The sequence below is a fragment of the Ranitomeya imitator genome, chromosome 4 (assembly GCF_032444005.1).
Source record: "Ranitomeya imitator isolate aRanImi1 chromosome 4, aRanImi1.pri, whole genome shotgun sequence".
NCBI classification, from domain to species: Eukaryota; Metazoa; Chordata; class Amphibia; order Anura; family Dendrobatidae; genus Ranitomeya; species Ranitomeya imitator.
Genome location: NC_091285.1, coordinates 44,483,107 through 44,500,470, shown reverse-complemented (window position 1 = coordinate 44,500,470; position 17,364 = coordinate 44,483,107).

Sequence of the window (17,364 nt, the reverse complement as noted above, 5' to 3'; positions counted from 1 at the left end):
TCTGCTACCTGTTCCCAGACTCCTGTCTGTCTGCGGTCTCCATTTCCTCTGCTACCCCTTCCCAGACTCCTGTCTGTCTGTAGTCTCCAGTTCCTTTGCTACCTGCTGCTAGACTCCTGTCTGCAGTCTCCAGGACCTCTGCTATCTGTTCCTAAACTCCTGTCTGTCTGCGGTCTCCAGTTCCTCCGCTATATGTTCCCAGACTCCTGTCTGTCTGCGGTCTCCAGTTCCACTGCTACATGTTCCCAGACTCCTGTCTGTCTGCGGTCTCCAGTTCCACCGCTACATGTTCCCAGACTCCTGTCTGTCTACGTACTCCAGTGCCTCTGCTACCTGTTCCCTGACTCTTGTCTCTCTGCAGTCTTCAGTACCTCCACTCCCTGTCCCCAGACTCCTGTCTGCGATCTCCAGTACCTCCGCTACCTGTTACTGGACTCCTGTCTGTCTGCAGTTTGCAGTTCCTCCGCTACCTGTTCCCAGACTCCTGTCTGTCTATGGTCACCAGTACCTCTGCTACCTGTTCACAGACTCCTGTCTGTCTGCGGACTCCAGTTCCTCTGCTACATGTTCCGAGACTCCTGTCTGTCTGCGGTCTCCAGTGCCTCTGCTACCTGTTCCTAGACTCCTGTCTGTCTGCGGTCTCATGTTCCACCACTCCCTGTCCCCAGACTCCTGTCTGTCTGTGGTCTCCAGTGCCTCTGCTACCTGTTCCTTGACTCCTGTCTCTCTGCAGTCTCCAGTACCTCCGCTCCCTGTCCCCAGACTCCTGTCTGCGGTCTCCATTACCTCTGCTACCTGTTCCCGGACTCCTGTCTGTCTGCGGCCTCCAGTTCCTCCGCTACCTGTTCCCAGACTCCTGTCTGTCTGTGGTCTCCAGTACCTCTGCTACCTGTTCCCAGACTCCTGTCTGTGGTCTCCAGTACCTCCGCTACCTGTTCCCAGACTCCTGTCTGTCTATGTACTTCAGTGCCTCTGCTACCTGTTCCCTGACTCTTGTCTCTCTGCAATCTTCAGTACCTCCGCTCCCTGTTCCCAGACTCCTGTCTGCGGTCTCCAGTACCTCCGCTACCTGTTCCCGGACTCCTGTCTGTCTGCAGTCTGCAGTTCCTCTGCTACCTGTTCCCAGACTCCTGTCTGTCTGCGGTCTCCAGTACCTCCGCTCCCTGTCCCCAGACTCCTGTCTGCGGTCTCCATTACCTCCGCTACCTGTTACCGGACTCCTGTCTGTGGTCTCCAGGACCTCTGCTACCTGTTCCCAGACTCCTGTCTGTCTGTGGTCTCCAGGACCTCTGCTACCTGTTCCCAGACTCCTGTCTGTCTGCGGTCTCTAGTACCTCTGCTACCTGTTCCCAGACTCCTGTCTGTCTGCCGTCTCCAGTACCTCCGCTACCTGTTCCCAGACTCCTGTCTGTCTGCGGTCTCCAGTACCTCCGCTACCTGTTCCCGGACTCCTGTCTTTCTACGGTCTCCAGTACGTCCGCTCCCTGTTCCCGGACTCCTGTCTGTCTGCGGTCTTCAGTACCTGTACTACCTGTTTCCCGCTTGCCTCACCTGCCTGATGCACTGACGCCTATGACCCGTGTGTCCACCCAAACCTTGGGCTTGGAAGATCACCTCACCAGGTTAGCATAACATCCAGCCAATGATATTGCCATATTTAATTCTTACTACCTGCATTTGATTAAAGAGAGCAAATAATATTGTTTAAACCCTTAAATGACTAGCCAATCATGACCTAAGAATTGAGTACTTGATTCCCTGATAAATATTTTCTTCCGATCTTAACGTTTAGATGCTTTTATGAAGTGTGATCAGTGACTACAGCCTAGCTTCACTATCCTAGGGAGTCTCAGGTAGTCTAAGCCACGCCCACTGTTTTTTCATTAGTTCAGGCAGTTCCTCCTTCTTTCCTTCTGCCTCTCTCCCTGTTCTGATTGGCTGGTGTGATTGAGCATTACGCAAAACAAATCTATCACAGGCTGTTGAGAAAGTCAAAGCATGGAGGGCAGTTTTATATAATTATAAAGTGCAGATTGGCAAACTACCAGTGAGAAAAAAATGACTATTGCTACTTGGATACTGAGGCTCACAAAATGGAAGCGTGGAGTTTTTCTTAAAAAATTTTTTATCTATCATTTATTCCTTTTTCGCCTCCTCCCTTATTCAGCCAGCTGTATATGTTTTTTTACTAATTTTACTATGTCGTTGTTTGGAGTCTGTACATTTTTTTAGATTTTATTTCGGGGTACATATAAGTTGAAATTAAATTCCAATTAATTTTTAAATGTCATAACGCTAAAATAAATGTTTATTATTTTTCATGCATTCTGACCTTTTTTATTATTCACTGGTTGCCTTTAATGACACCGCAGATTTATTATAGTTTTTACATATATTGAGATATCAAATATGTATTTATTTATTTTGCTCACTTTTATTCATTTTATATAAATTCCTCACAATATTCCTGTCTATAGTAGAGTTTTCTATCATTCCTATTAACCAGAAACTATTTAAAAAAAATTCTATGCTTACCTCCTTGGCTGCTGCTGCTCCTCTTTTCTCAGCCCTGTGTCACCCGCCGGTCTCTTGACACAAGCAATGTCACATGTCCGATGTAGCCAATCAGTGGCCTCTTAGAAGAAACACCGTTCAACTTGGATGGAATTCTGAAGGTTGCAGCTGATCAGTGAATGATATTATGTCAGTGAATCAGTGACTCTGAGAGTGGAGGAGCGACATCGGTCTGAGAGGTAGGTATAGTGTTTTTTTTGTTTATTCAGCAACCTTTAAAAAGAGGTTCTCTGCAGTGGGCAATGTGTCAGTAGTTTTTTTTCAATGCCATCGGAGGAGAGCATGAGCTTGGGGCTGAGACACTGATTTCAGGGATGTGTCACTTATTGGGCTGTGTGCTGTTGTTTCCATACAATGAAGGTTTTATCACCAGGAGATTATCACTGCCTGGACTACAGCTCCTGTGAGCTCTGGTCCGACCACGCCCATTCCTCTGCTGTGGTGAGGGCGGGGCTAGCTTTCTGAGCTCTGCTGCTGTACTACATCTTAAACCTCTGACTATATCCCAATTGCTGCACCCAGTATGCTAAGTGATACATCACTGGAATCAGGGATTCTGTCCCTACATCATGCTGCTCTCAGATGAGGTAGCAAAAACCTGGCGACTGATTCCATTTAATGTATTTGCATGCAAGCGGGACAGGAGAGAGATTTAGATTAGAAAGGATATTCTACCCCAAAATGGCTTTCAAGTACTTCACTCCTTGCCCAGGAAACTGGCCATTCTCATGGACCATAGAGGTGGCCGGTAACCAAGACAACGAGCACTAACCTATACCAAGTCGCTTGTTTTGACAAATGAACAAGCATCATATGCAGTCGTCACAATGCGGATGATGCCAAGGAACGCAGTGAATACAAACATCCCACAGAAAGCACGACTGCAGGCTGTTTCACTACGAGGCGAAAGCTTACGGTGTCTGTGCTTTACAGCAAGTAATTTACTAAAATGAAGTATTGGCGTGTGTCTGTACACGGGTCACAACGTGACGTCTGCTTCTCGCGAGCCCAGGCGGTAAGACGGGAGCAGATTAGGCGACAGACAAATGGAGTACCTGTCTCCAGTATAAACAACATGCTCGCAGTATGTGCGGCGCGCCTAAACACTCCGCGGCGCACACAGCGTGCGACAAGACACAACAGCAAACACAGGCCATCACAGCACAAGTGCAGATGGCGGCGTGTCGCACACTGCGCAGAGCTGATATGCCGGCCCGATAGCATCCCTGCATGAGGCCTGGCGGAATCAGTGGGACACAAGGCCTCAGTCACTGCACAGCTGTGGAGCTCTGCTGCCACCTGCTGGACACCTCGCAAAAATAAAAAAGCTGAGCTGACTGCACACATAACATTACTGTGCTCGCCTCAGGGCTGCAATTACACAAACAAGGATCCAAACTGCTGGTTACGCATTGTCTGGAGCGGACACCGAGGTCAGGGCAGATTTACCTCTGCAGACTTTGCTTATGGCCCAGAAAATAGGAAAAAAATGGTTCTTTACGTAATCTGGAGTTCACCTGGTAATGGCTGAGTGTTAATGCAGCACTGAGCTTGTCTGTCTGTCTATCTATTATCTATCTGTTATCTATCTGTCTATGATCTATCTATCTATCTATCTATCTATCTATCTATCTATCTATCTATCTATCTATCTATCTATCATCTATCCATTATCTATCTATCTATCTATCTATCTATCTATCCATCTTCTATCTATCTATCTATCTATCTATCTTCTATCTATCTATCTATCTATCTATCTAATCTATCATCTATCCATTATCTATCTATATATCTATCTATCAATCACATATCTATCTATCTATCTATCTATCTATCTATCTATCTATTATCTATCTATCTATTATCTATCTATCTATCTATCTATCTAATCTATCATCTATCCATTATCTATCTATATATCTATCTATCTATCAATCACATATCTATCTATCTATCTATCTATCTATCTATCTATTATCTATCTATCACATATCTATCTATCTATCTATCTATCTATCTATCTATCTGTCTATTATCTATCATTATCTATCATCTATTTATCTATTATCTATCTATTATCTATCTATCTATTATCTATCTATCCCATATCTATCTGTCTATTATCTATCTATCCCATATCTATTTATCTATTGTCCAAAAAATTGAAGGCAGCACTCCAATAGGAAAAATTAAAGTGGTTTATTGGCCCATGTTCACATGGGCCAATAAACCACTTTTATTTTTCCTATTGAAGTGCTGCCTTTCATTTTTTGGACAATAGTATGAGGTTTGGTATATACCTGGAAGGATTTTTTGCACCCTTTGTTTTCTTTTGGTACTGCTTTTTGTTTTCTTTTGCTATCTATCTATCTATCTATCTATCTATCTATCTATCTATCTATCTATCTATCTATCTATCTATTATCTATCTATCATCTATCTATTATCTATCTATCTATCTCTCTATTATCTATCTATCTATCTATCTATCTATTATCTATCTATCTATTATCTATCTATCTATCTATCTATCTATCTATCTATCTATCATCTATCTATTATCTATCTATCTATCTATCTATCTATCTATTATCTATCTATCAGCTATCTATTATCTATCTATCTATCTATCTATCTATTATCTATCTATCTATTATCTATCTATCTATCTATCTATCTATCTATCTATCTATTATCTATCTATCAGCTATCTATTATCTATCTATCTATCTATTATCTATCTATCTATTATCTATTATCTATCTATCTATCTATCTATCTATCTATCTATCTATCTATCTATCTATTATCTATCTATCTATCTATCTATCTATCTATCATCTATCTATTATCTATCTATCTATCTATTATCTATCTATCTATCTATTATCTATCTATCTATCTATCTATCTATCGATTTCAGTGGTCTACGCAATTTTTCTGGCAAAAGGTTTACAAACATATTTTAAGTCAATTTTGGCTGCTGATTATGAATATGAACTCCGTTTTTGGCTATCACATCAGGATTTCGAGATATTTTCAATTTTTGATGAAAATGACTCCTAATGTTTTATGATAAAAATGCATGATTTTCGGTACTACATTTTGTATATTTTTAATCATGGAATAACAAAGATTACAAAGTCTATGTTCAGCAAATCAAATATACTTACAGAATTAAACCACAAAATATAAAAACACATATATATGGCGCACAGATGAATGGCAAATGGCAGTTATTTCTTTTCTTGGCTGATCTGTGATGTACAGCTTCTGGGTTGTCTCTCATCAAGCTCCAGCAATAGTCGCCATCATATGTGAGTCCCACTGGCCTTGATACCGTTCTTCCATTGTTTTAATGTCCTGATGAAATCGCTCCCCTTGTTTCTCGCTCACATCCCCAAGGTTCTCGGGAAAAAAGTCCAAATGGCTGTGTAAATAGTGAATACGCATTCTACATCCAAGATTCTGCAGACTCATTAGTAGCTCTTCCACAATCTCTTCATAGTTGTCGGCTTTCTTTCTCCTTCTTCTGTCTCATTCATTGATGTGATAAAATTTGGGTCTCTCATAAGTGTTCTTATCTGAGGTCCATCAAATATTCCAGCCTTTTTCTTCTCTTCACTAAGACCAGGAAAAGTTGAACATATATAGTTAAAGCATTCTCCACTGTGATTGAGAGCTTTGACGAACTGCTTCATCAATCCAAGTTTTATGTGTAAGGCTAGGTTCATATTGCGTTAATGTGACCGCGCTAACAGAAAGCGTTGCACGGCGAAATTAACGCCGTGCAACGCGTCCGTTAGCGCGCCCATTAACAGCAATGGGGACGTGCATCACTAGCGCGTGCCATTTTCGGCACGCGCTAGCGATGTGCCGGTGTTTTGTGGCGTGCCGCGTGGCGTGGCGCGCCCGACGTCCGTTCCCCGCTCTCGGAGATCGGAGATCTGCGAGAGCGGGGACGTTTAACGCGACCACATAAAACAACATTGCGTTAGCGCAATCTGCTAGCGCTAGGCGCTAAACGGATTGCACTAACGCAATATGAACCTAGCCTAAGGGAGGAAAGACAATGTCCTTCGTATCCACTAGAATATCATGGATGACATTCTTATCGCCAGATGCCAAACTCTGTCGCTGAGGCCATTCAGTTTTCATCCAATGCTCTACTGTAGCTCTACTGTCCCAGTAGCACAGAAAACAAGGGTGTTATCATAACAAATGGGAATTATGCATGCTCAAAGAAAACAAAGATATTCTCACATTTATTGGGAGACTAAATGAAAAGCTTTGTGGAGATGGAAATTTCATTCTCCAGCAGAACTTGGCACCTGTCCACACTGCCAAAAGTACCAATACCTGGTTTACAAACAACAGTATCACTGTTCTTGATTGGCCAGAAAACTCGCCTGACCTTAACCCATAGAGAATCTATGGGGTATTGTCAAGAGGAAGATGAGAGACACCAAATCCAACAATGCAGACGAGCTGAAGGCTGCTATCAAAGCAACCTGGGCTTCCATAACCTCTCAGCAGTGCCACAGGCTTATCGCCTCCATGCCACACCGCATTGATGTAGTAACTGATTCAAAAGGAGCCCTGACCAAGTATTGAGTGCATTTACTGAACATACATTTCAGTAGGGGAACATTTTGGATTTTAAAATCATTTGTCAAGCTGGTGTTATAAAGTATTCTAATTTACTGAGATAATGATTTTGGGGATTTCATTGGCTGTAAGCCATAATCATCAACATTAACATAAATAAACACTTGAAATAGATCACTCTTTGTAATTACTCTACATAATGCTAGATGGTGGCCCGATTCTAACACATCGGGTATTCTAGAATACTCTGACTGACAGAACTTGTTCAGTAAACGTGACTGACCTACGGCCGGACTGTGCCTGTCGCTGATTGGTCGCAAGCAGCTTGCGCAACCAATCAGTGACACGGGATTCCCATTACAGACAAACAGACAGAACTAGACGATTTTATGGTAGACTAGATGGTGGCCCACGCATCGGGTATTGCACACCAGTATCGCTGATTGGTAGCGACCGGCCGGGCACAACCAATCAGCGAAGCATGGTTCAAATCCCGCGCCAATTCGTGGCCAGACTGCACCTGTCGCTGATTGGTCGCGGGCGGCTGGCGTGACCAATCAGTGACGCAGGATTTCTGTTACAGACAGACAGAATTAGACGATTATATAGATATGAGTTTCACTTTTAGAGTTGAAGAACTGAAATAAATCAACTTTTTGATGATATTCTAATTTAGTGAGACGCGCCTGTATGTATCTATTATCTATCTATCTATCTATCTATCTATCTATCTATCTATCTATCTATCTATCTATCTATCTATCTATCTATCTATCTATCTATCTTTATAGATAGATAGATAGATAGATAGATAGATAGATAATAGATAGGTAGATAGACAGATAATAGATAGATAATGATAGATAATAGATAAATAGATAGATGATAGATAGATAGATAGATAGATAATAAATAGATGATAGATAGATAGATAGATAGATAGATAGATAGATAGATGATAGATAGATAGATAGATAGATAGATAGATAGATGATAGATAGATAGATAGATAGATAATAGATAGATAGATAATAGATAGAGATAGATAGATAGATAATAGATGATAGATAGATAGATAGATAGATAGATAGATAGATGATAGATAGATGAGAGATAATAGATAGAAATCTATCTATTAGCTATCTATCTATCTATTATCTATCTATCATCTATCTATTATCTATTATCTATCTATTATCTCTCATCTATCTATCTATAATATATCTATCATCTATCTATAATATATCTATCATCTATCTATTATCATCTATTATCTATCTATTATCATCTATTATCTATCTATCATCTATCTATTATCTTTCTATCTATCTCTCATCTATCTATCTATAAAGATAGATAGATAATAGATGATAATAGATAGATGATAGATAGATAATAGAGAGATGAGAGATAGAAAATAGATAATAGATAGATGATAGATAGATAGATAGATAGATGATAAATAATAGATAGATAATAGATAATAGATGATAGATAGATAATAGATAGATAGACATCTATCTATCATCTATCTATCTATCTATCTATCTATCATCTATCTATATATCTATTATCTCTATCTACAGTGAACACACAGGAAGCCTCCAATCAGTGGTGTGGGCGAGATTATACACAGCTCAGCATTCAGAGCACTGCTACATCTGCAGCAGAGAAAACAGGGACACTATCAAAACTACAAAAAAATAATCTAGCAAGTGATATATCACTGGAATCCAGGTCTCTGCCCCTATATCATGCACCTCTCAAATAATATAGCAAAGACCTGCTGACAATTCCTTTTAAGGAACTGTACAGGGAAGTTGTTCCAAACCTCATAGAGAACTAACTACAGATTTTCTATGGCTGCCTCTTGTGCAAATCCTCCTGTCTTTCATGTAATATCACACAAGCTGTGGGGCCGTATTATTACTTTGTTCGACTTGATGCTGAAGGCAGATCATGGTCCTTTTCTGTCTGTGTCCACCAGTGCCCCGGCACGTTGCCTAGGCAAGAGGCTGCAGGGAAAATAAAATCACATTTTCTCCCTGTAGTCGCTCTTCACTAGTAGAAGGACATTGATAAAACCCCTAACTATTTAAGGTCACCCATCCTTGTTCCAATGCCACGTGCACCTACATGATCATGGGGCTTGCACACCATTGCATTCAGGATGTAGTGTTGGTTCCTGGCTCTGCTTCGTCCTACTATCTGGGCAGGGACGGACCACTACGCGGAGCAGATGGCCACCAGATATACACACCTAGCGCTACCTATCACGTCATATCTTTAGTAGTTGCCATTTTACACACTCTGCTTTTAGAATAGTTAATGAAAGTTGCTTCTAAACTGCCGAATAAGCAAATCTAAAAAAAGAACAATACTTTTCCAATAAGTAAAACAGAATACATTAATGCCGATGGATGTAGCAGAGCTGAGGTTGCCACATGAATCCATTATTACAAAGCCTAAGGCTAGGTTTCCTCTTTTTACCGTACTGATCATTATATTTCCCTTTTGATCAGAGTCGCAGATACTTACTGCACATAATCCAGAAATCAGGCAACATTCCTGCATTTTGGAAATTGGCTTCATCATCCTGTAATATTGTGTTTGGACACCAGATGGCAGCATCGAGTAGAAGGAATAAATGTCAGCTTATTTATATTCCTGTATAAATCCACTTTGTATTTTTTTTTCTCCTATTTTTGAACATTATAACGGCAAGATTTACTACAGCGACACAGTGCTGATGAAACAGCAACGGAAGCAAAAGGCACATTGTGCACTGAACATCAAAGAACCTGTAGTTTTCCCTTATTACATTATTAGATTCTTGCATCTTGGATCTGCAACCCATTTCCTTTATATATGTGACTGTCCACACTTAGCTTTACTTTCATTTCTCTATCAACTCCAATTTCTCAATGGATTCAATATCATACGGACAAAACCCCATAGCAAAATCCTTGACGGGGGTGCAATTCACATGGCAGACACTAGGTGGCCTCACATAGACACATGAAGCCTACACATACTGTGACAGAGTATCCCCATATCATGTTTTTTCGCTAACTCCTATGCCAGGGGGTGCAGTGGGCCCTCTCCTCTGGATAGATATCCCCGCTGTGAAAAGTGTTGTCTTCCTTTTTTATTCCATAGGCTTCCTGAGTTGTTCCTTCCCGATGCCGCTCCTGCACCGGGTTCGGCGGTTTGGAACTGTTGTGGTGGCCATCAGCAGAGCCTAGTGACTGGCTGCAGCGGTCACATGACGTCAGGAAAGAGTTGGCAGTGGGTTAGTACAGTTGACTTTGTTATTATCATATACTGGAAGCCTATAGATTAAAATAACATCAGGCAGACCACCCCTTTATTGAACAGGTGGAGCGTTGATTAAGCTGTTTGCTCCAACAAAGAGGAGCGTGCAGCCAATCGGCAGCATTTGGTGTAAGAAAAGAAGGAGATAGAAGGCAGACTTCAGAACTGACGGCGGTGTATGGGGAGCAGACTGTGTGGTCAGGAGATGTTTACCCTACCCATACCCCTGATTAGCAGATTTCTGTGTGCATTGTATATGGACAGTAAGATGCTAATCAGTGCTGGGGCGTGGCTGGACCAGGAGGCACCAGAGCTGTAGTCCAGGCAGTGATAATCTCCTGCAGATAAAACACCTATTGTATTGAAACAGCAGCACACAACCTAAAGGTACCTTCACACTGAGCGACTTTAGAACGATAACGATAGCGATCCGTGACGTTGCAGCGTCCTGGCAAGCGATATCGTTGTGTTTGACACGCAGCAGTGATCAGGATCCTGCTGGGAGATCGTTGGTCGGAGCAGAAAGGCCAGAACTTTATTTCGTCGCTGGATCTCCCGCTGACATCGCTGAATTGGCGTGTGTGACGCCGATGCAGCGATGTGTTCACTTGTAACCAGGGTAAACATCGGGTTACTAAGCGCAGGGCCGTGCTTAGTAACCCGATATTTACCCTGGTTACCTAAAAAAAAAAAACACCACATACTCACATTCCGGTGTCTGTTGCGTCCCTCGCTGTCAGCTTCCCGCACTGACTGTGAGCGCCGGCCGTAAAGCACAGCGGTGACGTCACCGCTGTGCTCTGCTTTACGGCTGGACGGCGCTCACAGTCAGTGCGGGAAGCTGACGGCGAGGGGACAGACACCGGAATGTGAGTATGTGGTGTTTTTTTTTTTTTACGTTTACACTGGTAACCAGGGTAAATATCGGGTTACTAAGCACGGCCCTGCATTTAGTAACCCGATGTTTACCCTGGTTACCCGGGGACTTCGGGATCGTTGGTCGCTGGAGAGCTGTCTGTGTGACAGCTCTCCAGCGACCACACAGCGACGCTGCAGCGATCGGCATCGTTGTCTATATCGCTGCAGCGTCGCTTAATGTGACAGTACCTTAATAAATGGCACATCACTGTAGTCAGTGTCTCAGCCCCTACCACCTGCTGCCCTCAGATTACATAGCTGTTGCCTGTTTCTTGCAATGATATGTATAGTTTTATGAATTGATTTGCTATGCACTGTATTATTGGGTTTGATACAGAGTATGATTCAGCACTTCATATACTAACGAGATGTCAATGATTGAAGGGATATTGTTTCCAGGTTTTTAATGCCTATTCTGAAAGCAGCATAATGTAGAGTCAGAAAGACTGATTCCAGCAAGGCATCACTTACTGGGCTGCTTGCTGCAGTTTTAATAAAATCACAGTTGTATCAGCAGAAGATTATCAATAGAGGACAAGTACAGTAAACCTGCTGGTATGTAGTCCGAACACACTCCCACCGCTGATTGGCAGCTTTCTGCCTATGCACAGTGTACACAGACAGGCAGCTGTCACTCAGTGGTGTGGACGAGTTATGCAGAGCTCAGCATCTCTTGACATCTGAGAATGACTCCACGCCAGAAGCATGACAGGTTAACAGCAGTGAGAGTATTTTTTTTCCTCTGGGACCCTAAAATTTAGGAAAATAGCAGCCGGCTGCACCAACCTGACTGCAAAAAAAAAAATGGGATGGTGAATAATAAGAATTTAATAAAATATTCCAGGCAACTTCAATTTGGATGCCATTGGAGTCAGGAGAAGAAATTGATGCAGTCAGAGGAGAACATTGATTCAGAGCTTAAGAAAAGGTAACATTGAGAAGCATCACTCTGTCCGAAGCCTTTATAGACTGCGCAAGTGCAAGCGCCGGCACAGTCTGGACCCCACAGAGTGACGCTCCCAGGAGATCGCGGTATGCGTAAACACTGAACACACACCGCAATCTCCAACGGAGAGGCAGGGACGCGCCAGGAGGGTAAGTATGAGCTATATTCACCTGTTTGTCCCGTTCCAGCGCTGCATGCCGCTCCGTGTTCCGGGTCCTCTGCCTGTGACGTTCACAGTTCAGAGGGCGCGATGACGTGCTTAATGCGCGCCGCCCTCTGACTGAACAGTCACAGCCAGAGGAGCCGGAACACGGAGCGGCATGCAGCGCTGGAACGGGACAGACAGGTGAATATAGCAAGTGTCGGGAGCCTGAGCTAGCGGCGATACCGGCACCTGACCCCCACAGCGCACCGGTGTCCCTGCCTGCTCAGGCCCCCCAGCACCCGGCGCCCAGCGAGGATAGGTGAGTATGGTATTTTTTTTTTATATATCACAGCAGCATACGGGGCATATAATACAATGGAGCATCTTATGGGGGCCATCAGCCATAATGGACTAATGTACGGGGGCATATAATACCATGGAGCATCTTATGGGGCCATCAACCATAATGGAGCAGTGTACGGGGGCATATAGTATGGAGCATCTTATGGGGGCCATAAACCTTTATGGAGCAGTGTACGGGGCATATAATATGGAGCATCTTATGGGGGCCATAAACCTTTATGGAGCAGTGTACGGGGCATATGGATGGGAGCAGCAAATTACAGAACAGTGGCGCAGGATGGGAGCAGCACATGACGGAACAAGGGCGCAGGATGGAAGCAGCACATGACAGAACGGGGGCGCAGGATGGGAGCAGCACATGACAGGATGGGGACGCAGGATGGAGCAGCACATGACAGGATGGGGGCGCAGGATGGGTGCAGCACATGACAGGATGGGGATGCAGGATGGGAGCAGCACATGACAGGATGGGGGTGCAGGATGGAGCAGCACATGACAGGATGGGGACGCAGGATGGAGCAGCACATGACAGGATGTGGGCGCAGGATGAGTGCAGCACATGACAGGATGGGGACGCAGGATGGAGCAGCACATGACAGGATGGGGACGCAGGATGGAGCAGCACATGACAGGATGGGGACGCAGGATGGAGCAGCACATGACAGGATGGGGACGCAGGATGGAGCAGCACATGACAGGATGGGGACGCAGGATGGAGCAGCACATGACAGGATGGGGACGCAGGATGGAGCAGCACTTGACAGGATGGGGACGCAGGATGGAGCAGCACATGACAGGATGGGGATGCAGGATGGGTGCAGCACATGACAGGATGGGGACGCAGGATGGGTGCAGCACATGACAGGATGGGGACGCAGGATGGGTGCAGCACATGACAGGATGGGGACGCAGGATGGAGCAGCACATGACAGGATGGGGACACAGGAAGGAGCAGCGCATGACAGGATGGGGACGTAGGATGGAGCAGCGCATGACAGGATGGGGATGCAGGATGGAGCAGCACATGACAGGATGGGGACGCAGGATGGAGCAGCACATGACAGGATGGGGACACAGGATGGGTGCAGCACATGACAGGATGGGGATGCAGGATGGGTGCAGCAATATAAATGCTCACCACCCGGGCGTAGAATGGGTTCAATAGCTAGTATTCCTATATTATAATGTGGCTGTGTATCCACCATGCAGAATATTCCTATATCATAATGTAGCTCTGCATCTATCATCTACTATATAATTGTCCAAGGGTCACTTCCGTCTGTCTGTCTGTCCTTCTGCCTGTCACGGTTATTCATTCGCTGATTGGTCTCGCCAGCTGCCTGTCATGGCTGCCGCGACCAATCAGCGACGGGCACAGTCCGGAAGAAAATGGCCACTCCTTATTCCCCGCAGTCAGTGCCTGTCGCCCACATACTCCCCTCCGGTCACCGCTAACACAGGGTTAATGCCGGCGGTAACGGACCGCGTTATGCCGCGGGTAACGCACTCCGTTACCGCCGCTATTAACCCTGTGTGTCCCCAACCTTTTACTATTGATGCTGCCTATGCAGCATCAATAGTAAAAAAAAGTAATGTTAAAAATAATAAAAAAAAACAAAAAACCTGCTATTCTCACCCTCCGTTGTACGCTGAGCCGCTCGCGCCTGCCGCCATCTTCCGTTCTCGGCGATGCCTTGCGAAATTACCCAGAAGACCTAGCAGTTTTGCTGGGTAATTTTGCAATGCATCCTGGGAACGCAAGATGGCGGCAGCCGCGTGCCCATCGGCACAGCGCCGTTGGATCCAAGGAGGCGGAGAGACAGGACGCTGAGGAGCAGCGATGTGAATTGTGAGTATGTTGGAACTACAAGGGGCCCTCGGATCGGAAGGTGAGTATGTTAATTTTTTATTTTTTAACCTGTGACATACGTGGCTGGGCAATATACTACGTGGCTGGGCAAGATACTACATTGCTGGGCAATATACTACATGGCTGGGCAATATACTACGTGGTTAGGCAATATACTACATCACTGGGCAATATACTACGTAGCTGAGCAATATACTACGTGGGTAGGCAATATACTACATGGACATGCATATTCTAGAATACCCGATGCATTAGAATCGGGCCACCATCTAGTGTAGAATATTCCTATATCATAATGTGACTGTGCATCCACCATGTAGAATATTCCTATATCATAACAAGGCTGTGCATGCACCTTGTAGAATATTCATATAACATATTGTGGCTGTGTATTCCCCATGTAGAATATTCCTATATCATAATGTGGCTGTGCATCCACCTTGTAGAATATTCATATATCATATTGTGGCTGTGCATCCTCCATGTGGCATATTCGTATATCATAACAAGGCTGTGCATCCACCATGTAGAATATTCCTATATCATAACAAGGCTGTGCATCTACCATGTAGAATATTTCTATATCATACTGTGGCTGTGCATCCACCATGTAGAATATTCCTATATCATAATGTGGCTGTGCATCCTCCATGTGGCATATTCGTATATCATAACAAGGCTGTGCATCCACCATGTAGAATATTCTGTATCTTACAGTGTGTTCACAACATTTCATTTTGCGGGTTTGCAATGGCTGCCCTGCCAATACCGGTGACATTACAGGCAGATTCTAGCTAGCAGCTGTTTTCTTACTGATCTCCATTCTCTGTCTCTTCCCTCTTTATTTCAGATGTGGAAATTAGACCGTAAATGAATGCAATGAGGGAAACAAAGATTTCTCTAATTTTATTTAATCTGTCTGATTAGTAACTTGATTAGATTCCTCATTATCTAAAGACTTAAAACTCCGAAATCTTTGATGCTCGGTAGCATTCATTTTAATGTTATTTTCATAATTTCAGTCTCCTTTACAGTTCTATTTAATTCAATGTATTATTTAGCCTTTTCTTCTTTTCTCTGTAATATCTTTTGCTGGGTTGCTTTTTTGGTATATTTGTTCACTTTCCATGTAGGAAGCAAAAAACAGCTGCCATGCTGTGTCTAATTCACATAGTTGTATTGGTCTAATTAGAGGAGACCTATTAAAACACTAATGGCATCTTATAAAAAATTGGTCTTTGGGTAGAAGAAAATAAAGCAAGCACAATAGAGATTTCCAAAATAATTTTTACCCTTCAACGTAAATTATGCTTTTTATAAAGTAAAAATCAGTAACGTAAAAAGTTTCACCTAGGGATATTAGTTACAATCAAGATTCTAGTTAATAATGCGTTTTGACTAATATGGTGCTATAATTCCCAGTGCTTGTATAAATAGGTAGATTAGACAGGTAGCAGGACACACAGACAGATAAACAAGTGGATGGATAGATGGGTGGATGAAGAGATTGGACAAGTAGCTGAATACACAGGCAGGCAGACAAGTGGATGGACGAATAGATGGATGGGTGATTGGATGGACGAAGAGATGACACAAATAATTGGGTTCTAGCACTAAAGGGCCAAGTGTAGATGGTTCTCATAGAGTCATGTTGGCCAGCGAAGGCTTGTGGTTGTGTGAAACATCAATCAAGGTGGTAAAGAGCATCTAGTGAAGGATGGATGGATGCATGGATGGCTGCGTGGATGGAGAGATTGGACAAATAGCTGAATACACAGACAGACAAACAAGTGGATGGTTGGATGATTCACAGATGGATGGATGCACGGATGGATGGGTGGATGAAGAGACTAGACAAGTAGCTTAACACACAAGCAGGCAAACAAGTGGATGGATGTATGGATGCATGGATGGATGGGTGAGTGGATGGATGAAGAGATGACAGACAAAAATTTGTGCTCTAACACTAAAGGGCCAAGTGTGGATGGTTGTCGTGGAGTCAAGTTGACCTGCAGTTGGCCAGCGAAGGCTTGTGGTTGTGTTAGACATCAGTCTAGGAGGAGGTGGTAAAGAGCGTTTAGTGGAGGATGGATGAAGTGATGTGTGGATGAAGAGATTGGACAAGTAAAGCAGCTGAATACACACGCAGGCAAACAAGTGGATGGATGGATGGTTGGATGGGTGAGTAGATGAACGAAGAGATGACACAAATAATTGGGTTCTAGCACTAAAGGGCCAAGTGTAGATGGTTCTCATAGAGTCATGTTGACCTGCAGTTGGCCAGCAAAGGCTTGTGGTTGTGTGAGACATCAATCAAGGTGGTAAAGAGCATCTAGTGAAGGATGGATGGATGGATGGACGCATGGATGGGTGTGTGGATGAAGAGATTGGACAAATAGCGGAATACACAGACAGACAAACAAGTGGATGGTTGGATGGATGCACAGATGGATGGATGCACGGATGGATGGGTGGATGAAGAGACTAGACAAGTAGCTTAACACACAAGCAGGCAAACAAGTGGATGGATGTATGGATGCATGGATGGGTGGGTGAGTGGATGGACGAAGAGATGACAGACAAATATTTGTGTTCTAGCACTAAAGAGCCAAGCATAGATAG